The 20,378-nt window shown below is 35.8% G+C and overlaps 20 non-coding genes across 20 annotated transcripts; all 20 read left to right on the top strand.

The window, feature by feature from the left end:
- The first annotated feature begins 21 nt into the window (after positions 1–21).
- On the top strand, positions 22–94 carry TRNAR-ACG (transfer RNA arginine (anticodon ACG)). The gene has a single exon. It is a non-coding gene; the product is annotated as a tRNA-Arg (tRNA).
- A 2,801-nt stretch (positions 95–2,895) lies between these two features.
- TRNAR-ACG (transfer RNA arginine (anticodon ACG)) lies at positions 2,896–2,968 on the top strand. Its single transcript has one exon. It is a non-coding gene; the product is annotated as a tRNA-Arg (tRNA).
- Positions 2,969–4,630: 1,662 nt separating this feature from the next.
- On the top strand, positions 4,631–4,703 carry TRNAR-ACG (transfer RNA arginine (anticodon ACG)). Its single transcript has one exon. It is a non-coding gene; the product is annotated as a tRNA-Arg (tRNA).
- Positions 4,704–5,289: 586 nt separating this feature from the next.
- Positions 5,290–5,361, top strand: TRNAH-GUG (transfer RNA histidin (anticodon GUG)). Its single transcript has one exon. It is a non-coding gene; the product is annotated as a tRNA-His (tRNA).
- A 427-nt stretch (positions 5,362–5,788) lies between these two features.
- On the top strand, positions 5,789–5,861 carry TRNAR-ACG (transfer RNA arginine (anticodon ACG)). The gene has a single exon. It is a non-coding gene; the product is annotated as a tRNA-Arg (tRNA).
- A 585-nt stretch (positions 5,862–6,446) lies between these two features.
- On the top strand, positions 6,447–6,518 carry TRNAH-GUG (transfer RNA histidin (anticodon GUG)). The gene has a single exon. It is a non-coding gene; the product is annotated as a tRNA-His (tRNA).
- Positions 6,519–7,521: 1,003 nt separating this feature from the next.
- Positions 7,522–7,594, top strand: TRNAR-ACG (transfer RNA arginine (anticodon ACG)). Its single transcript has one exon. It is a non-coding gene; the product is annotated as a tRNA-Arg (tRNA).
- A 586-nt stretch (positions 7,595–8,180) lies between these two features.
- Positions 8,181–8,252, top strand: TRNAH-GUG (transfer RNA histidin (anticodon GUG)). The gene has a single exon. It is a non-coding gene; the product is annotated as a tRNA-His (tRNA).
- Positions 8,253–8,678: 426 nt separating this feature from the next.
- Positions 8,679–8,751, top strand: TRNAC-ACA (transfer RNA cysteine (anticodon ACA)). Its single transcript has one exon. It is a non-coding gene; the product is annotated as a tRNA-Cys (tRNA).
- A 1,661-nt stretch (positions 8,752–10,412) lies between these two features.
- On the top strand, positions 10,413–10,485 carry TRNAR-ACG (transfer RNA arginine (anticodon ACG)). The gene has a single exon. It is a non-coding gene; the product is annotated as a tRNA-Arg (tRNA).
- Positions 10,486–11,071: 586 nt separating this feature from the next.
- Positions 11,072–11,143, top strand: TRNAH-GUG (transfer RNA histidin (anticodon GUG)). Its single transcript has one exon. It is a non-coding gene; the product is annotated as a tRNA-His (tRNA).
- A 427-nt stretch (positions 11,144–11,570) lies between these two features.
- TRNAR-ACG (transfer RNA arginine (anticodon ACG)) lies at positions 11,571–11,643 on the top strand. The gene has a single exon. It is a non-coding gene; the product is annotated as a tRNA-Arg (tRNA).
- A 586-nt stretch (positions 11,644–12,229) lies between these two features.
- Positions 12,230–12,301, top strand: TRNAH-GUG (transfer RNA histidin (anticodon GUG)). Its single transcript has one exon. It is a non-coding gene; the product is annotated as a tRNA-His (tRNA).
- Positions 12,302–14,540: 2,239 nt separating this feature from the next.
- Positions 14,541–14,612, top strand: TRNAH-GUG (transfer RNA histidin (anticodon GUG)). The gene has a single exon. It is a non-coding gene; the product is annotated as a tRNA-His (tRNA).
- A 427-nt stretch (positions 14,613–15,039) lies between these two features.
- On the top strand, positions 15,040–15,112 carry TRNAR-ACG (transfer RNA arginine (anticodon ACG)). The gene has a single exon. It is a non-coding gene; the product is annotated as a tRNA-Arg (tRNA).
- A 586-nt stretch (positions 15,113–15,698) lies between these two features.
- TRNAH-GUG (transfer RNA histidin (anticodon GUG)) lies at positions 15,699–15,770 on the top strand. Its single transcript has one exon. It is a non-coding gene; the product is annotated as a tRNA-His (tRNA).
- A 1,003-nt stretch (positions 15,771–16,773) lies between these two features.
- Positions 16,774–16,846, top strand: TRNAR-ACG (transfer RNA arginine (anticodon ACG)). Its single transcript has one exon. It is a non-coding gene; the product is annotated as a tRNA-Arg (tRNA).
- Positions 16,847–17,432: 586 nt separating this feature from the next.
- TRNAH-GUG (transfer RNA histidin (anticodon GUG)) lies at positions 17,433–17,504 on the top strand. The gene has a single exon. It is a non-coding gene; the product is annotated as a tRNA-His (tRNA).
- Positions 17,505–17,931: 427 nt separating this feature from the next.
- TRNAR-ACG (transfer RNA arginine (anticodon ACG)) lies at positions 17,932–18,004 on the top strand. Its single transcript has one exon. It is a non-coding gene; the product is annotated as a tRNA-Arg (tRNA).
- Positions 18,005–18,590: 586 nt separating this feature from the next.
- TRNAH-GUG (transfer RNA histidin (anticodon GUG)) lies at positions 18,591–18,662 on the top strand. The gene has a single exon. It is a non-coding gene; the product is annotated as a tRNA-His (tRNA).
- The last annotated feature ends 1,716 nt before the right edge of the window (positions 18,663–20,378 follow it).

Here is a 20,378-nt window from a genome sequence, read left to right on the forward strand (position 1 = left end):
TTCAATTACTACAAAACACGTGGGCCAGTGGCGCAATGGATAATGCGTCTGACTACGGATCAGAAGATTGTAGGTTCGACTCCTACCTGGCTCGCTTAAATTGCCGTGATTGTATAGTAGTTAGTACTCTGCGTTGTGGCTGCAGCAACCCCATTTCAAAAACGGGTCACAGCATTTTGATTTTGTTTCACAATCATCCATTTTTTCACAATACTGAATCTTAAGAAAATTTCAGAAAGTAAGCAGATTCTTTGAAGGTGCTTTCACTATTTGTGTTTAGTGCTTATTATAAAGCTATCTTAACATGCTTTGAATAATTTAATTGTGAATTATTGTACTAAAGGACTGGGAATTTGACATAAATTCTGGAATTCAGGAAAGAAGAATATTTGGGCTCTGTCTGAGTAAGTTCATCACATTTTTTAAAGATCTTTTAGCAGTCACAAGGATTATTTTACCTAAAACGTTTTTGGGAAACAATCCCTGCAGATAGTGTACAGTCAATTTCCAAAATGTGATTCTGTATATATTTCAATAACCATAAAACTCCAAAACTGGCTCAAAAACAGGAAAAACACTTCAATTACTACAGGGCACCTGGGCTAGTGGCGCAATGGATAACGTGTCTGAGTACGGATCATAAGTTTGTAGGTTCGACTCCTACCTGGCTTGCTTAAATTGACGTGATCGTATAGTGGTTAGTACTCTGCGTTGTGGCCGCAGCAACCCCGGTTCGAATCCGGATCACGGCATTTTGATTTTGTTTCTCAATCATCCATTTATTCACAATACTGAATCTTAAGAAAATTTCAGAAAGTAAGCAGATTCTTTGAAGGTGCTTGCACTATTTGTGTTTAATGCTTATTATAAAGCTATCTTAACATGCTTTGAATAATTTAATTGTGAATTATTTTACTAAAGGACTGTGAATTTGACATAAATTCTGGAATTCAGGAAAGAAGAATGTTTGTGCTCTGTCTGAGTAAGTTCATTACATTTTTGAAAGATCTTTTAGCAGTCACAAGGATTATTGTACCTAAAACGTTTTTGGGAATCAATCCCTGCAGATAGTGTACAGTCAATTTCCAAAATGTGATTCTGTATATACTTCAATAACCATAAAACTTTAAAACAGGATCAAAAAGAGGAAAGACACTTCAATTACTACAGGGCACCTGGATAACGTGTCTGACTATGGATCTGTAGATTGTAAGTTCGACTCCTACCTGTCTCGCTTAAATTGCCATCATCGTATAGTGGTTAGTACTCTGCGTTGTGGCCACAGCAACACTGGTTCGAAAATGGGTCACAGCATTTTGATTTTGTTTCACAATCATCCATTTTTTCACAATACTGAATCTTAAGAAAATTTCAGAAAGTAAGCAGATTCTTTGAAGGTGCTTGCACTATTTGTGTTTAATGCTTATTATAAAGCTATCTTAACATGCTTTGAATAATTTAATTGTGAATAATTGTACTAAAGGGCTGTGAATTTGACATAAATTCTGGAATTCAGGAAAGAAGAATGTTTGGGCTCTGTCTGAGTAAGTTCATCACATTTTTGAAAGATCTTTTAGCAGTCACAAGGATTATTGTACCTAAAACGTTTTTGGGAATCAATCCTTGCAGATAGTGTACAGTCAATTTCCAAAATGTGATTCTGTATGTACTTCAATAACCATAAAACTTTAAAACAGGCTCAAAAACAGGAAAGACACTTCAATTACTACAGGGCACCTGGGCCAGTGGCGCAATGGATAACGTGTCTGACTATGGATCATAAGTTTGTAGGTTCGACTCCTACCTGGCTTGCTTAAATTGCCGTGATTGTATAGTGGTTAGTACTCTGCATTGTGGCCGCAGCAACCCCGGTTCGAATCCGGGTCACGGCATTTTGATTTTGTTTCTCAATCATCCATTTTTTCACAATACTGAATCTTAAGAAAATTTCAGAAAGTAAGCAGATTCTTTGAAGGTGCTTGCACTATTTGTGTTTAATGCTTATTATAAAGCTATCTTAACATGCTTTGAATAATTTAATTGTGAATTATTGTACTAAAGGACTGGGAATTTGACATAAATTCTGGAATTCAGGAAAGAAGAATGTTTGGGCTCTGTCTGAGTAAGTTCATCACATTTTTTAAAGATCTTTTAGCAGTCACTAGGATTATTTTACCTAAAACGTTTTTGGGAAACAATCCCTGAAGATAGTGTACAGTCAATTTCCAAAATGTGATTCTGTATATACTTCAATAACCATAAAACTTTAAAACAGGCTCAAAAACAGGAAAGACTCTTCAATTGCTACAAGACACCTGGGACAGTGGGCAATAGATAACGCGTCTGACTATAGATCAGAAGATTGTAGGTTCGACTCCTACTTTGCTCGCTTAAATTGCCGTGATTGTATAGTAGTTAGTACTCTGAGTTGTGGCTGCAGCAACCCCATTTCGAAAACGGGTCACAGCATTTTGATTTTGTTTCACAATCATCCATTTTTTCACAATACTGAATCTTAAGAAAATTTCAGAAAGTAAGCAGATTCTTTGAAGGTGCTTGCACTATTTGTGTTTAATGCTTATTATAAAGCTATCTTAACATGCTTTGAATAATTTAATTGTGAATTATTGTACTAAAGGACTGGGAATTTGACATAAATTCTGGAATTCAGGAAAGAAGAATGTTTGGGCTCTGTCTGAGTAAGTTCATCACATTTTTTAAAGATCTTTTAGCAGTCACAAGGATTATTTTACCTAAAACGTTTTTGGGAAGCAATCCCTGCAGATAGTGTACAGTCAATTTCCAAAATGTGATTCTGTATATACTTCAATAACCTTAAAACTCTGAAAAAAGGCTCAAAAACAGGAAAGACACTTCAATTACTACAAAACACGTGGGCCAGTGGCGCAATGGATAACGCGTCTGACTACGGATCAGAAGATTGTAGGTTCGACGCCTACCTGGCTCGCTTAAATTGCCGTGATTGTATAGTAGTTAGTACTCTGCGTTGTGGCTGCAGCAACCCCATTTCAAAAACGGGTCACAGCATTTTGATTTTGTTTCACAATCATCCATTTTTTCACAATACTGAATCTTAAGAAAATTTCAGAAAGTAAGCAGATTCTTTGAAGGTGCTTGCACTATTTGTGTTTAATGCTTATTATAAAGCTATCTTAACATGCTTTGAATAATTTAATTGTGAATTATTGTACTAAAGGACTTGGAATTTGACATAAATTCTGGAATTCAGGAAAGAAGAATGTTTGGGCTCTGTCTGAGTAAGTTCATCACATTTTTTAAAGATCTTTTAGCAGTCACAAGGATTATTTTACCTAAAACATTTTTGGGAAACAATCCCTGCAGATAGTGTACAGTCAATTTCCAAAATGTGATTCTGTATATACTTCAATAACCATAAAACTCCAAAACTGGCTCAAAAACAGGAAAGACTCTTCAATTGCTACAAGACACCTGGGACAGTGGGCAATGGATAACGCGTCTGACTATAGATCAAAAGATTGTAGGTTCGACTCCTACCTAGCTCACTTAAATTGTCATGATCGTATAGAGGTTAGTACTCTGTGTTGTGGCCACAGCAACACTGGTTCGAATCCGGGTCACGGCATTTTGATTTTGTTTCTCAATCATCCATTTTTTCACAATACTGAATCTTAAGAAAATTTCAGAAAGTAAGCAGATTCTTTGAAGGTGCTTGCACTATTTGTGTTTAATGCTTATTATAAAGCTATCTTAACATGCTTTGAATAATTTAACTGTGAATTATTGTACTAAAGGACTGGGAATTTGACATAAATTCTGGAATTCAGGAAAGAAGAATGTTTGGGCTCTGTCTGAGTAAGTTCATCACATTTTTTAAAGATCTTTCAGCAGTCACAAGGATTATTTTACCTAAAACGTTTTTGGGAAACAATCCCTGCAGATAGTGTACAGTCAATTACCAAAATGTGATTCTGTATATACTTCAATAACCATAAAATTCTGAAAACAGGCTCAAAAACAGGAAAGACACTTCAATTACTACAGCGCACCTGGGCCAGTGGCGCAATGGATAACGTGTCTGACTATGGATCATAAGTTTGTAGGTTCGACTCCTACCTGATTCGCATAAATTGCCGTGATTGTATAATAGTTAGTACTCTGTGTTGTGGCTGCAGCAACCCCATTTCGAAAATGGGTCACAGCATTTTGATTTTGTTTCACAATCATCCATTTTTTCACAATACTGAATCTTAAGAAAATTTCAGAAAGTAAGCAGATTCTTTGAAGGTGCTTGCACTATTTGTGTTTAACGCTTATTATAAAGCTATCTTAACATGCTTTGAATAATTTAATTGTGAATTATTGTACTAAAGGACTGGGAATTTGACATAAATTCTGGAATTCAGGAAAGAAGAATGTTTGGGCTCTGTCTGAGTAAGTTCATCACATTTTTCAAAGATCTTTTAGCAGTCACAAGGATTATTTTACCTAAAACGTTTTTGGTAAACAATCCCTGCAGATAGTGTACAGTCAATTTCCAAAATGTGATTCTGTATATACTTCAATAACAATAAAACTCTGAAAAAAGGCTCAAAAACAGGAAAGACACTTCAATTACTAGAAAACATGAGTGCCAGTGGCGCAATGGATAACGCGTCTGACTACGGATCAGAAGATTGTAGGTTCGACTCCTACCTGGCTCGCTTAAATTGCCGTGATTGTATAGTAGTTAGTACTCTGCGTTGTGGCTGCAGCAACCCTATTTCGAAAACGGGTCACAGCATTTTGATTTTGTTTCACAATCATCCATTTTTTCACAATACTGAATCTTAAGAAAATTTCAGAAAGTAAGCAGATTCTTTGAAGGTGCTTGCACTATTTGTGTTTAACGCTTATTATAAAGCTATCTTAACATGCTTTGAATAATTTAATTGTGAATTATTGTACTAAAGGACTGGGAATTTGACATAAATTCTGGAATTCAGGAAAGAAGAATGTTTGGGCTCTGTCTGAGTAAGTTCATCACATTTTTTAAATATCTTTTAGCAGTCACAAGGATTATTTTACCTAAAACGTTTTTGGGAAACAATCCCTGCAGATAGTGTACAGTCAATTACCAAAATATGATTCTGTATATACTTCAATAACCATAAAATTCTGAAAACAGGCTCAAAAACAGGAAAGACACTTCAATTACTACAAGACACCCGGGACAGTGGGCAATGGATAACGTGTCTGACTATGGATCTGTAGATTGTAGGTTCGACTCCTACCTGGCTCGCTTATATTGCCGTGATCGTATAGTGGTTAGTACTCTGCGTTGTGGCCGCAACAACCCCGGTTCGAATCCGGGTCACGGCATTTTGATTTTGTTTCTCAATCATCCATTTTTTCACAATACTGAATCTTAAGAAAATTTCAGAAAGTAAGCAGATTCTTTGAAGGTGCTTGCACTATTTGTGTTTAATGCTTATTATAAAACTATCTTAACATGCTTTGAATAATTTAATTGTGAATTATTGTACTAAAGTACTGGGAATTTGACATAAATTCTAGAATTCAGGAAAGAAGAATGTTTGGGCTTCCTTCTGAGTAAGTTCATCACATTTTTGAAATATCTTTTAGCAGTCACAATTATTATTTTACCTAAAACGTTTTTGGGAAACAATCCCTGCAGATAGTCTACAGTCAATTTCCAAAATGTGATTCTGTATATACTTCAATAACCATAAAACTCTGAAAATAGGCTCAAAAACAGGAAAGACACTTCAATTACTACAAAACACGAGGGCCAGTGGCGCAATGGATAACGCGTCTGACTACGGATCAGAAGATTGTAGGTTCGACTCCTACCTGGCTCGTTTATATTGCCTTGATCGCATAGTGGTTAGTACTCTGCGTTGTGGCCGCAGCAACCCCGGTTCGAAAACAGATCACGAAATTTTGATTTTGTTTCTCAATCATCCATTTTTTCACAATACTGAATCTTAAGAAAATTTCAGAAAGTAAGCAGATTCTTTGAAGGTGCTTGCACTATTTGTGTTTAATGCTTATTATAAAGCTATCTTAACATGCTTTGAATAATTTAATTGTGAATTATTTTACTAAGGACTGGGAATTTGACATAAATTCTGGAATTCAGGAAAGAAGAATGTTTGTGCTCTGTCTGAGTAAGTTCATTACATTTTTGAAAGATCTTTTAGCAGTCACAAGGATTATTGTACCTAAAACGTTTTTGGGAAGCAATCCCTGCAGATAGGGTACAGTCAATTTCCAAAATGTGATTCTGTATATACTTCAATAACCATAAAATTCTGAAAACAGGCTCAAAAACAGGAAAGACACTTCAATTACCGCAAGACACCTGGGACAGTGGGCAATGGATAACGTGTCTGACTATGGATCTGTAGATTGTAGGTTCTACTCCTACCTGGCTCACTAAAATTGCCGTGATCGTATAGTGGTTAGTACTCTGCGTTGTGGCCGCAGCAACCCCGGTTCGAATCCGGGTCACGGCATTTTGATTTTGTTTCTCAATCATCCATTTTTTCACAATACTGAATCTTAAGAAAATTTCAGAAAGTAAGCAGATTCTTTGAAGGTGCTTGCACTATTTGTGTTTAATGCTTATTATAAAGCTATCTTAACATGCTTTGAATAATTTAATTGTGAATTATTTTACTAAAGGACTGGGAATTTGACATAAATTCTAGAATTCAGGAAAAAAGAATGTTTGGGCTCTGTCTGAGTAAGTTCATTACATTTTTTAAAGATCTTGTAGCAGTCACAAGGATTATTGTACCTAAAACATTTTTGGGAAACAATCCCTGCAGATAGTGTACAGTCAATTTCCAAAATGTGATTCTGTATATACTTCAATAACCATAAAACATTAAAACAGGCTCAAAAACAGGAAAGACTCTTCAATTGCTACAAGACACCTGGGACAGTGGGCAATGGATAACGCGTCTGACTATAGATCAGAAGATTGTAGGTTCGACTCCTACCTGGCTTGCTTATATTGCCGTGATTGTATAGTAGTTAGTACTCTGCGTTGTGGCTGCAGCAACCCCATTTCGAAAACGGGTCACAGCATTTTGATTTTGTTTCACAATCATCCATTTTTTCACAATACTGAATCTTAAGAAAATTTCAGAAAGTAAGCAGATTCTTTGAAGGTGCTTGCACTATTTGTGTTTAATGCTTTTTATAAAGCTATCTTAACATGCTTTGAATAATTTAATTGTGAATTATTGTACTAAAGGAATGGGAATTTGACATAAATTCTGGAATTCAGGAAAGAAGAATGTTTGGGCTCTGTCTGAGTAAGTTCATCACATTTTTTAAAGATTTTTTAGCAGTCACAAGGATTATTTTACCTAAAGCGTTTTTGGGAAGCAATCCCTGCAGATAGTGTACAGTCAATTTCCAAAATGTGATTCTGTATATACTTCAATAACCATAAAACTCTGAAAAAAGGCTCAAAAACAGGAAAGACACTTCAATTACTACAAAACACGTGGGCCAGTGGCGCAATGGATAATGCGTCTGACTACGGATCAGAAGATTGTAGGTTCGACTCCTACCTGGCTCGCTTAAATTGCCGTGATTGTATAGTAGTTAGTACTCTGCGTTGTGGCTGCAGCAACCCCATTTCAAAAACGGGTCACAGCATTTTGATTTTGTTTCACAATCATCCATTTTTTCACAATACTGAATCTTAAGAAAATTTCAGAAAGTAAGCAGATTCTTTGAAGGTGCTTGCACTATTTGTGTTTAACGCTTATTATAAAGCTATCTTAACATGCTTTGAATAATTTAATTGTGAATTATTGTACTAAAGGACTGGGAATTTGACATAAATTCTGGAATTCAGGAAAGAAGAATGTTTGGGCTCTGTCTGAGTAAGTTCATCACATTTTTTAAATATCTTTTAGCAGTCACAAGGATTATTTTACCTAAAACGTTTTTGGGAAACAATCCCTGCAGATAGTGTACAGTCAATTACCAAAATGTGATTCTGTATATACTTCAATAACCATGAAATTCTGAAAACAGGCTCAAAAACAGGAAAGACACTTCAATAACTACAAGACACCCGGGACAGTGGGCAATGGATAACATGTCTGACTATGGATCTGTAGATTGTAGGTTCGACTCCTACCTGACTCGCTTATATTGCCGTGATCGTATAGTGGTTAGTACTCTGCGTTGTGGCCGCAGCAACCCCGGTTCGAATCCGGGTCACGGCATTTTGATTTTGTTTCTCAATCATCCATTTTTTCACAATACTGAATCTTAAGAAAATTTCAGAAAGTAAGGAGATTCTTTGAAGGTGCTTGCACTATTTGTGTTTAATGCTTATTATAAAGCTATCTTAACATGCTTTGAATAATTTAATTGTGAATTATTGTACTAAAGTACTGGGAATTTGACATAAATTCTGGAATTCAGGAAAGAAGAATGTTTGGGCTCTGTCTGAGTAAGTTCATCACATTTTTTAAAGATCTTTTAGCAGTCACAAGGATTATTTTACCTAAAACGTTTTTGGGAAGCAATCCCTGCAGATAGTGTACAGTCAATTTCCAAAATGTGATTCTGTATATACTTCAATAACCTTAAAACTCTGAAAAAAGGCTCAAAAACAGGAAAGACACTTCAATTACTACAAAACACGTGGGCCAGTGGCGCAATGGATAACGCGTCTGACTACAGATCAGAAGATTGTAGGTTCGACGCCTACCTGGCTCACTTAAATTGCCGTGATTGTATAGTAGTTAGTACTCTGCGTTGTGGCTGCAGCAACCCCATTTCAAAAACGGGTCACAGCATTTTGATTTTGTTTCACAATCATCCATTTTTTCACAATACTGAATCTTAAGAAAATTTCAGAAAGTAAGCAGATTCTTTGAAGGTGCTTGCACTATTTGTGTTTAATGCTTATTATAAAGCTATCTTAACATGCTTTGAATAATTTAATTGTGAATTATTGTACTAAAGGACTTGGAATTTGACATAAATTCTGGAATTCAGGAAAGAAGAATGTTTGGGCTCTGTCTGAGTAAGTTCATCACATTTTTTAAAGATCTTTTAGCAGTCACAAGGATTATTTTACCTAAAACATTTTTGGGAAACAATCCCTGCAGATAGTGTACAGTCAATTTCCAAAATGTGATTCTGTATATACTTCAATAACCATAAAACTCCAAAACTGGCTCAAAAACAGGAAAGACTCTTCAATTGCTACAAGACACCTGGGACAGTGGGCAATGGATAACGCTCTGACTATAGATCAAAAGATTGTAGGGTCGACTCCTACCTAGCTCACTTAAATTGTCATGATCGTATAGAGGTTAGTACTCTGTGTTGTGGCCGCAGCAACACTGGTTCGAATCCGAGTCACGGCATTTTGATTTTGTTTCTCAATCATCCATTTTTTCACAATACTGAATCTTAAGAAAATTTCAGAAAGTAAGCAGATTCTTTGAAGGTGCTTGCACTATTTGTGTTTAATGCTTATTATAAAGCTATCTTAACATGCTTTGAATAATTTAACTGTGAATTATTGTACTAAAGGACTGGGAATTTGACATAAATTCTGGAATTCAGGAAAGAAGAATGTTTGGGCTCTGTCTGAGTAAGTTCATCACATTTTTTAAAGATCTTTCAGCAGTCACAAGGATTATTTTACCTAAAACGTTTTGGGGAAACAATCCCTGCAGATAGTGTACAGTCAATTACCAAAATGTGATTCTGTATATACTTCAATAACCATAAAATTCTGAAAACAGGCTCAAAAACAGGAAAGACACTTCAATTACTACAGCGCACCTGGGCCAGTGGCGCAATGGATAACGTGTCTGACTATGGATCATAAGTTTGTAGGTTCGACTCCTACCTGATTCGCATAAATTGCCGTGATTGTATAATAGTTAGTACTCTGTGTTGTGGCTGCAGCAACCCAATTTCGAAAATGGGTCACAGCATTTTGATTTTGTTTCACAATCATCCATTTTTTCACAATACTGAATCTTAAGAAAATTTCAGAAAGTAAGCAGATTCTTTGAAGGTGCTTGCACTATTTTTGTTTAACGCTTATTATAAAGCTATCTTAACATGCTTTGAATAATTTAATTGTGAATTATTGTACTAAAGGACTGGGAATTTGACATAAATTCTGGAATTCAGGAAAGAAGAATGTTTGGGCTCTGTCTGAGTAAGTTCATCACATTTTTCAAAGATCTTTTAGCAGTCACAAGGATTATTTTACCTAAAACGTTTTTGGGAAACAATCCCTGCAGATAGTGTACAGTCAATTTCCAAAATGTGATTCTGTATATACTTCAATAACAATAAAACTCTGAAAAAAGGCTCAAAAACAGGAAAGACACTTCAATTACTAGAAAACATGAGGGCCAGTGGCGCAATGGATAACGCGTCTGACTACGGATCAGAAGATTGTAGGTTCGACTCCTACCTGGCTCGCTTAAATTGCCGTGATTGTATAGTAGTTAGTACTCTGCGTTGTGGCTGCAGCAACCCTATTTCGAAAACGGGTCACAGCATTTTGATTTTGTTTCACAATCATCCATTTTTTCACAATACTGAATCTTAAGAAAATTTCAGAAAGTAAGCAGATTCTTTGAAGGTGCTTGCACTATTTGTGTTTAACGCTTATTATAAAGCTATCTTAACATGCTTTGAATAATTTAATTGTGAATTATTGTACTAAAGGACTGGGAATTTGACATAAATTCTGGAATTCAGGAAAGAAGAATGTTTGGGCTCTGTCTGAGTAAGTTCATCACATTTGTTAAATATCTTTTAGCAGTCACAAGGATTATTTTACCTAAAACGTTTTTGGGAAACAATCCCTGCAGATAGTGTACAGTCAATTACCAAAATGTGATTCTGTATATACTTCAATAACCATAAAATTCTGAAAACAGGCTCAAAAACAGGAAAGACACTTCAATTACTACAAGACACCCGGGACAGTGGGCAATGGATAACGTGTCTGACTATGGATCTGTAGATTGTAGGTTCGACTCCTACCTGGCTCGCTTATATTGCCGTGATCGTATAGTGGTTAGTACTCTGCGTTGTGGCCGCAGCAACCCCGGTTCGAATCCGGGTCACGGCATTTTGATTTTGTTTCTCAATCATCCATTTTTTCACAATACTGAATCTTAAGAAAATTTCAGAAAGTAAGCAGATTCTTTGAAGGTGCTTGCACTATTTGTGTTTAATGCTTATTATAAAGCTATCTTAACATGCTTTGAATAATTTAATTGTGAATTATTGTACTAAAGTACTGGGAATTTGACATAAATTCTAGAATTCAGGAAAGAAGAATGTTTGGGCTTCCTTCTGAGTAAGTTCATCACATTTTTGAAATATCTTTTAGCAGTCACAATTATTATTTTACCTAAAACGTTTTTGGGAAACAATCCCTGCAGATAGTCTACAGTCAATTTCCAAAATGTGATTCTGTATATACTTCAATAACCATAAAACTCTGAAAATAGGCTCAAAAACAGGAAAGACACTTCAATTACTACAAAACACGAGGGCCAGTGGCGCAATGGATAACGCGTCTGACTACGGATCAGAAGATTGTAGGTTCGACTCCTACCTGGCTCGTTTATATTGCCTTGATCGCATAGTGGTTAGTACTCTGCGTTGTGGCCGCAGCAACCCCGGTTCGAAAACAGGTCACGAAATTTTGATTTTGTTTCTCAATCATCCATTTTTTCACAATACTGAATCTTAAGAAAATTTCAGAAAGTAAGCAGATTCTTTGAAGGTGCTTGCACTATTTGTGTTTAATGCTTATTATAAAGCTATCTTAACATGCTTTGAATAATTTAATTGTGAATTATTTTACTAAAGGACTGGGAATTTGACATAAATTCTGGAATTCAGGAAAGAAGAATGTTTGTGCTCTGTCTGAGTAAGTTCATTACATTTTTGAAAGATCTTTTAGCAGTCACAAGGATTATTGTACCTAAAACGTTTTTGGGAAGCAATCCCTGCAGATAGGGTACAGTCAATTTCCAAAATGTGATTCTGTATATACTTCAATAACCATAAAATTCTGAAAACAGGCTCAAAAACAGGAAAGACACTTCAATTACTGCAAGACACCTGGGACAGTGGGCAATGGATAACGTGTCTGACTATGGATCTGTAGATTGTAGGTTCTACTCCTACCTGGCTCACTAAAATTGCCGTGATCGTATAGTGGTTAGTACTCTGCGTTGTGGCCGCAGCAACCCCGGTTCGAATCCGGGTCACGGCATTTTGATTTTGTTTCTCAATCATCCATTTTTTCACAATACTGAATCTTAAGAAAATTTCAGAAAGTAAGCAGATTCTTTGAAGGTGCTTGCACTATTTGTGTTTAATGCTTATTATAAAGCTATCTTAACATGCTTTGAATAATTTAATTGTGAATTATTTTACTAAAGGACTGGGAATTTGACATAAATTCTAGAATTCAGGAAAGAAGAATGTTTGGGCTCTGTCTGAGTAAGTTCATTACATTTTTTAAAGATCTTGTAGCAGTCACAAGGATTATTGTACCTAAAACATTTTTGGGAAACAATCCCTGCAGATAGTGTACAGTCAATTTCCAAAATGTGATTCTGTATATACTTCAATAACCATAAAACATTAAAACAGGCTCAAAAACAGGAAAGACTCTTCAATTGCTACAAGACACCTGGGACAGTGGGCAATGGATAACGCGTCTGACTATAGATCAGAAGATTGTAGGTTCGACTCCTACCTGGCTTGCTTATATTGCCGTGATTGTATAGTAGTTAGTACTCTGCGTTGTGGCTGCAGCAACCCCATTTCGAAAACGGGTCACAGCATTTTGATTTTGTTTCACAATCATCCATTTTTTCACAATACTGAATCTTAAGAAAATTTCAGAAAGTAAGCAGATTCTTTGATTGTGCTTGCACTATTTGTGTTTAATGCTTTTTATAAAGCTATCTTAACATGCTTTGAATAATTTAATTGTGAATTATTGTACTAAAGGAATGGGAATTTGACATAAATTCTGGAATTCAGGAAAGAAGAATGTTTGGGCTCTGTCTGAGTAAGTTCATCACATTTTTTAAAGATTTTTTAGCAGTCACAAGGATTATTGTACCTAAAACATTTTTGGGAAACAATCCCTGCAGATAGTGTACAGTCAATTTCCAAAATGTGATTCTGTATATACTTCAATAACCATAAAACATTAAAACAGGCTCAAAAACAGGAAAGACTCTTCAATTGCTACAAGACACCTGGGACAGTGGGCAATGGATAACGCGTCTGACTATAGATCAGAAGATTGTAGGTTCGACTCCTACCTGGCTTGCTTATATTGCCGTGATTGTATAGTAGTTAGTACTCTGCGTTGTGGCTGCAGCAACCCCATTTCGAAAACGGGTCACAGCATTTTGATTTTGTTTCACAATCATCCATTTTTTCACAATACTGAATCTTAAGAAAATTTCAGAAAGTAAGCAGATTCTTTGATTGTGCTTGCACTATTTGTGTTTAATGCTTTTTATAAAGCTATCTTAACATGCTTTGAATAATTTAATTGTGAATTATTGTACTAAAGGAATGGGAATTTGACATAAATTCTGGAATTCAGGAAAGAAGAATGTTTGGGCTCTGTCTGAGTAAGTTCATCACATTTTTTAAAGATTTTTTAGCAGTCACAAGGATTATTTTACCTAAAGCGTTTTTGGGAAGCAATCCCTGCAGATAGTGTACAGTCAATTTCCAAAATGTGATTCTGTATATACTTCAATAACCATAAAACTCTGAAAAAAGGCTCAAAAACAGGAAAGACACTTCAATTACTACAAAACACGTGGGCCAGTGGCGCAATGGATAATGCGTCTGACTACGGATCAGAAGATTGTAGGTTCGACTCCTACCTTGCTCGCTTAAATTGCCGTGATTGTATAGTAGTTAGTACTCTGCGTTGTGGCTGCAGCAACCCCATTTCAAAAACGGGTCACAGCATTTTGATTTTGTTTCACAATCATCCATTTTTTCACAATACTGAATCTTAAGAAAATTTCAGAAAGTAAGCAGATTCTTTGAAGGTGCTTGCACTATTTGTGTTTAACGCTTATTATAAAGCTATCTTAACATGCTTTGAATAATTTAATTGTGAATTATTGTACTAAAGGACTGGGAATTTGACATAAATTCTGGAATTCAGGAAAGAAGAATGTTTGGGCTCTGTCTGAGTAAGTTCATCACATTTTTTAAATATCTTTTAGCAGTCACAAGGATTATTTTACCTAAAACGTTTTTGGGAAACAATCCCTGCAGATAGTGTACAGTCAATTACCAAAATGTGATTCTGTATATACTTCAATAACCATGAAATTCTGAAAACAGGCTCAAAAACAGGAAAGACACTTCAATTACTACAAGACACCCGGGACAGTGGGCAATGGATAACGTGTCTGACTATGGATCTGTAGATTGTAGGTTCGACTCCTACCTGGCTCGCTTATATTGCCGTGATCGTATAGTGGTTAGTACTCTGCGTTGTGGCCGCAGCAACCCCGGTTCGAACCCGGGTCACGGCATTTTGATTTTGTTTCTCAATCATCCATTTTTTCACAATACTGAATCTTAAGAAAATTTCAGAAAGTAAGGAGATTCTTTGAAGGTGCTTGCACTATTTGTGTTTAATGCTTATTATAAAGCTATCTTAACATGCTTTGAATAATTTAATTGTGAATTATTGTACTAAAGTACTGGGAATTTGACATAAATTCTAGAATTCAGGAAAGAAGAATGTTTGGGCTTCCTTCTGAGTAAGTTCATCACATTTTTGAAATATCTTTTAGCAGTCACAATTATTATTTTACCTAAAACGTTTTTGGGAAACAATCCCTGCAGATAGTCTACAGTCAATTTCCAAAATGTGATTCTGTATATACTTCAATAACCATAAAACTCTGAAAATAGGCTCAAAAACAGGAAAGACACTTCAATTACTACAAAACACGAGGGCCAGTGGCGCAATGGATAACGCGTCTGACTACGGATCAGAAGATTGTAGGTTCGACTCCTACCTGGCTCGTTTATATTGCCTTGATCGCATAGTGGTTAGTACTCTGCGTTGTGGCCGCAGCAACCCCGGTTCGAAAAAAGGTCACGACATTTTGATTTTGTTTCTCAATCATCCATTTTTTCACAATACTGAATCTTAAGAAAATTTCAGAAAGTAAGCAGATTCTTTGAAGGTGCTTGCACTATTTGTGTTTAATGCTTATTATAAAGCTATCTTAACATGCTTTGAATAATTTAATTGTGAATTATTTTACTAAAGGACTGGGAATTTGACATAAATTCTGGAATTCAGGAAAGAAGAATGTTTGTGCTCTGTCTGAGTAAGTTCATTACATTTTTGAAAGATCTTTTAGCAGTCACAAGGATTATTGTACCTAAAACGTTTTTGGGAAGCAATCCCTGCAGATAGGGTACAGTCAATTTCCAAAATGTGATTCTGTATATACTTCAATAACCATAAAATTCTGAAAACAGGCTCAAAAACAGGAAAGACACTTCAATTACTACAAGACACCTGGGACAGTGGGCAATGGATAACGTGTCTGACTATGGATCTGTAGATTGTAGGTTCTACTCCTACCTGGCTCACTAAAATTGCCGTGATCGTATAGTGGTTAGTACTCTGCGTTGTGGCCGCAGCAACCCCGGTTCGAATCCGGGTCACGGCATTTTGATTTTGTTTCTCAATCATCCATTTTTTCACAATACTGAATCTTAAGAAAATTTCAGAAAGTAAGCAGATTCTTTGAAGGTGCTTGCACTATTTGTGTTTAATGCTTATTATAAAGCTATCTTAACATGCTTTGAATAATTTAATTGTGAATTATTTTACTAAAGGACTGGGAATTTGACATAAATTCTAGAATTCAGGAAAGAAGAATGTTTGGGCTCTGTCTGAGTAAGTTCATTACATTTTTTAAAGATCTTGTAGCAGTCACAAGGATTATTGTACCTAAAACATTTTTGGGAAACAATCCCTGCAGATAGTGTACAGTCAATTTCCAAAATGTGATTCTGTATATACTTCAATAACCATAAAACATTAAAACAGGCTCAAAAACAGGAAAGACTCTTCAATTGCTACAAGACACCTGGGACAGTGGGCAATGGATAACACGTCTGACTATAGATCAGAAGATTGTAGGTTCGACTCCTACCTGGCTTGCTTATATTGCCGTGATTGTATAGTAGTTAGTACTCTGCGTTGTGGCTGCAGCAACCCCATTTCGAAAACGGGTCACAGCATTTTGATTTTGTTTCACAATCATCCATTTTTTCACAATACTGAATCTTAAGAAAATTTCAGAAAGTAAGCAGATTCTTTGAAGGTGCTTGCACTATTTGTGTTTAATGCTTATTATAAAGCTATCTTAACATGCTTTGAATAATTTAATTGTGAATTATTGTACTAAAGGACTGGGAATTTGACATAAATTCTGGAATTCAGGAAAGAAGAATGTTTGGGCTCTGTCTGAGTAAGTTCATCACATTTTTTAAAGATTTTTTAGCAGTCACAAGGATTATTTTACCTAAAACGTTTTTGGGAAGCAATCCCTGCAGATAGTGTACAGTCAATTTCCAAAATGTGATTCTGTATATACTTCAATAACCATAAAACTCTGAAAAAAGGCTCAAAAACAGGAAAGACACTTCAATTACTACAAAACACGTGGGCCAGTGGCGCAATGGATAATGCGTCTGACTACGGATCAGAAGATTGTAGGTTCGACTCCTACCTGGCTCGCTTAAATTGCCATGATTGTATAGTAGTTAGTACTCTGTGTTGTGGCTGCAGCAACCCCATTTCAAAAACGGGTCACAGCATTTTGATTTTGTTTCACAATCATCCATTTTTTCACAATACTGAATCTTAAGAAAATTTCAGAAAGTAAGCAGATTCTTTGAAGGTGCTTGCACTATTTGTGTTTAACGCTTATTATAAAGCTATCTTAACATGCTTTGAATAATTTAATTGTGAATTATTGTACTAAAGGACTGGGAATTTGACATAAATTCTGGAATTCAGGAAAGAAGAATGTTTGGGCTCTGTCTGAGTAAGTTCATCACATTTTTTAAATATCTTTTAGCAGTCACAAGGATTATTTTACCTAAAACGTTTTTGGGAAACAATCCCTGCAGATAGTGTACAGTCAATTACCAAAATGTGATTCTGTATATACTTCAATAACCATGAAATTCTGAAAACCGGCTCAAAAACAGGAAAGACACTTCAATTACTACAAGACACCTGGGACAGTGTGCAATGGATAACGTGTCTGACTATGGATTTGTAGATTGTAGGTTCGACTCCTACCTGGCTCGCTTATATTGCCGTGATCGTATAGTGGTTAGTACTCTGCGTTGTGGCCGCAGCAACCCCGGTTCGAATCCGGGTCACGGCATTTTGATTTTGTTTCTCAATCATCCATTTTTTCACAATACTGAATCTTAAGAAAATTTCAGAAAGTAAGGAGATTCTTTGAAGGTGCTTGCACTATTTGTGTTTAATGCTTATTATAAAGCTATCTTAACATGCTTTGAATAATTTAATTGTGAATTATTGTACTAAAGTACTGGGAATTTGACATAAGTTCTAGAATTCAGGAAAGAAGAATGTTTGGGCTTCCTTCTGAGTAAGTTCATCACATTTTTGAAATATCTTTTAGCAGTCACAATTATTATTTTACCTAAAACGTTTTTGGGAAACAATCCCTGCAGATAGTCTACAGTCAATTTCCAAAATGTGATTCTGTATATACTTCAATAACCATAAAACTCTGAAAATAGGCTCAAAAACAGGAAAGACACTTCAATTGCTACAAAACACGAGGGCCAGTGGCGCAATGGATAACGCGTCTGACTACGGATCAGAAGATTGTAGGTTCGACTCCTACCTGGCTCATTTATATTGCCTTGATCGCATAGTGGTTAGTACTCTGCGTTGTGGCCGCAGCAACCCCGGTTCGAAAACAGGTCACGACATTTTGATTTTGTTTCTCAATCCTCCATTTTTTCACAATACTGAATCTTAAGAAAATTTCAGAAAGTAAGCAGATTCTTTGAAGGTGCTTGCACTATTTGTGTTTAATGCTTATTATAAAGCTATCTTAACATGCTTTGAATAATTTAATTGTGAATTATTTTACTAAAGGACTGTGAATTTGACATAAATTCTGGAATTCAGGAAAGAAGAATGTTTGTGCTCTGTCTGAGTAAGTTCATTACATTTTTGAAAGATCTTTTAGCAGTCACAAGGATTATTGTACCTAAAACGTTTTTGGGAAGCAATCCCTGCAGATAGGGTACAGTCAATTTCCAAAATGTGATTCTGTATATACTTCAATAACCATAAAATTCTGAAAACAGGCTCAAAAACAGGAAAGACACTTCAATTACTACAAGACACCTGGGACAGTGGGCAATGGATAACGTGTCTGACTATGGATCTGTAGATTGTAGGTTCTACTCCTACCTGGCTCACTAAAATTGCCGTGATCGTATAGTGGTTAGTACTCTGCGTTGTGGCCGCAGCAACCCCGGTTCGAATCCGGGTCACGGCATTTTGATTTTGTTTCTCAATCATCCATTTTTTCACAATACTGAATCTTAAGAAAATTTCAGAAAGTAAGCAGATTCTTTGAAGGTGCTTGCACTATTTGTGTTTAATGCTTATTATAAAGCTATCTTAACATGCTTTGAATAATTTAATTGTGAATTATTTTACTAAAGGACTGGGAATTTGACATAAATTCTAGAATTCAGGAAAGAAGAATGTTTGGGCTCTGTCTGAGTAAGTTCATTACATTTTTTAAAGATCTTGTAGCAGTCACAAGGATTATTGTACCTAAAACATTTTTGGGAAACAATCCCTGCAGATAGTGTACAGTCAATTTCCAAAATGTGATTCTGTATATACTTCAATAACCATAAAACATTAAAACAGGCTCAAAAACAGGAAAGACTCTTCAATTGCTACAAGACACCTGGGACAGTGGGCAATGGATAACACGTCTGACTATAGATCAGAAGATTGTAGGTTCGACTCCTACCTTGCTTGCTTATATTGCCGTGATTGTATAGTAGTTAGTACTCTGCGTTGTGGCTGCAGCAACCCCATTTCGAAAACGGGTCACAGCATTTTGATTTTGTTTCACAATCATCCATTTTTTCACAATACTGAATCTTAAGAAAATTTCAGAAAGTAAGCAGATTCTTTGAAGGTGCTTGCACTATTTGTGTTTAATGCTTATTATAAAGCTATCTTAACATGCTTTGAATAATTTAATTGTGAATTATTGTACTAAAGGACTGGGAATTTGACATAAATTCTGGAATTCAGGAAAGAAGAATGTTTGGGCTCTGTCTGAGTAAGTTCATCACATTTTTTAAAGATTTTTTAGCAGTCAGAAGGATTATTTTACCTAAAACGTTTTTGGGAAGCAATCCCTGCAGATAGTGTACAGTCAATTTCCAAAATGTGATTCTGTATATACTTCAATAACCATAAAACTCTGAAAAAAGGCTCAAAAACAGGAAAGACACTTCAATTACTACAAAACACGTGGGCCAGTGGCGCAATGGATAATGCGTCTGACTACGGATCAGAAGATTGTAGGTTTGACTCCTACCTGGCTCGCTTAAATTGCCGTGATTGTATAGTAGTTAGTACTCTGTGTTGTGGCTGCAGCAACCCCATTTCAAAAACGGGTCACAGCATTTTGATTTTGTTTCACAATCATCCATTTTTTCACAATACTGAATCTTAAGAAAATTTCAGAAAGTAAGCAGATTCTTTGAAGGTGCTTTCACTATTTGTGTTTAGTGCTTATTATAAAGCTATCTTAACATGCTTTGAATAATTTAATTGTGAATTATTGTACTAAAGGACTGGGAATTTGACATAAATTCTGGAATTCAGGAAAGAAGAATATTTGGGCTCTGTCTGAGTAAGTTCATCACATTTTTTAAAGATCTTTTAGCAGTCACAAGGATTATTTTACCTAAAACGTTTTTGGGAAACAATCCCTGCAGATAGTGTACAGTCAATTTCCAAAATGTGATTCTGTATATACTTCAATAACCATAAAACTCCAAAACTGGCTCAAAAACAGGAAAGACACTTCAATTACTACAGGGCACCTGGGCTAGTGGCGCAATGGATAACGTGTCTGAGTACGGATCATAAGTTTGTAGGTTCGACTCCTACCTGGCTTGCTTAAATTGACGTGATCGTATAGTGGTTAGTACTCTGCGTTGTGGCCGCAGCAACCCCGGTT

This window comes from Taudactylus pleione, unplaced genomic scaffold (genome assembly GCF_031769625.1).
Source record: "Taudactylus pleione unplaced genomic scaffold, aTauple2 ptg000551l, whole genome shotgun sequence".
NCBI classification, from domain to species: domain Eukaryota; kingdom Metazoa; phylum Chordata; class Amphibia; order Anura; family Myobatrachidae; genus Taudactylus; species Taudactylus pleione.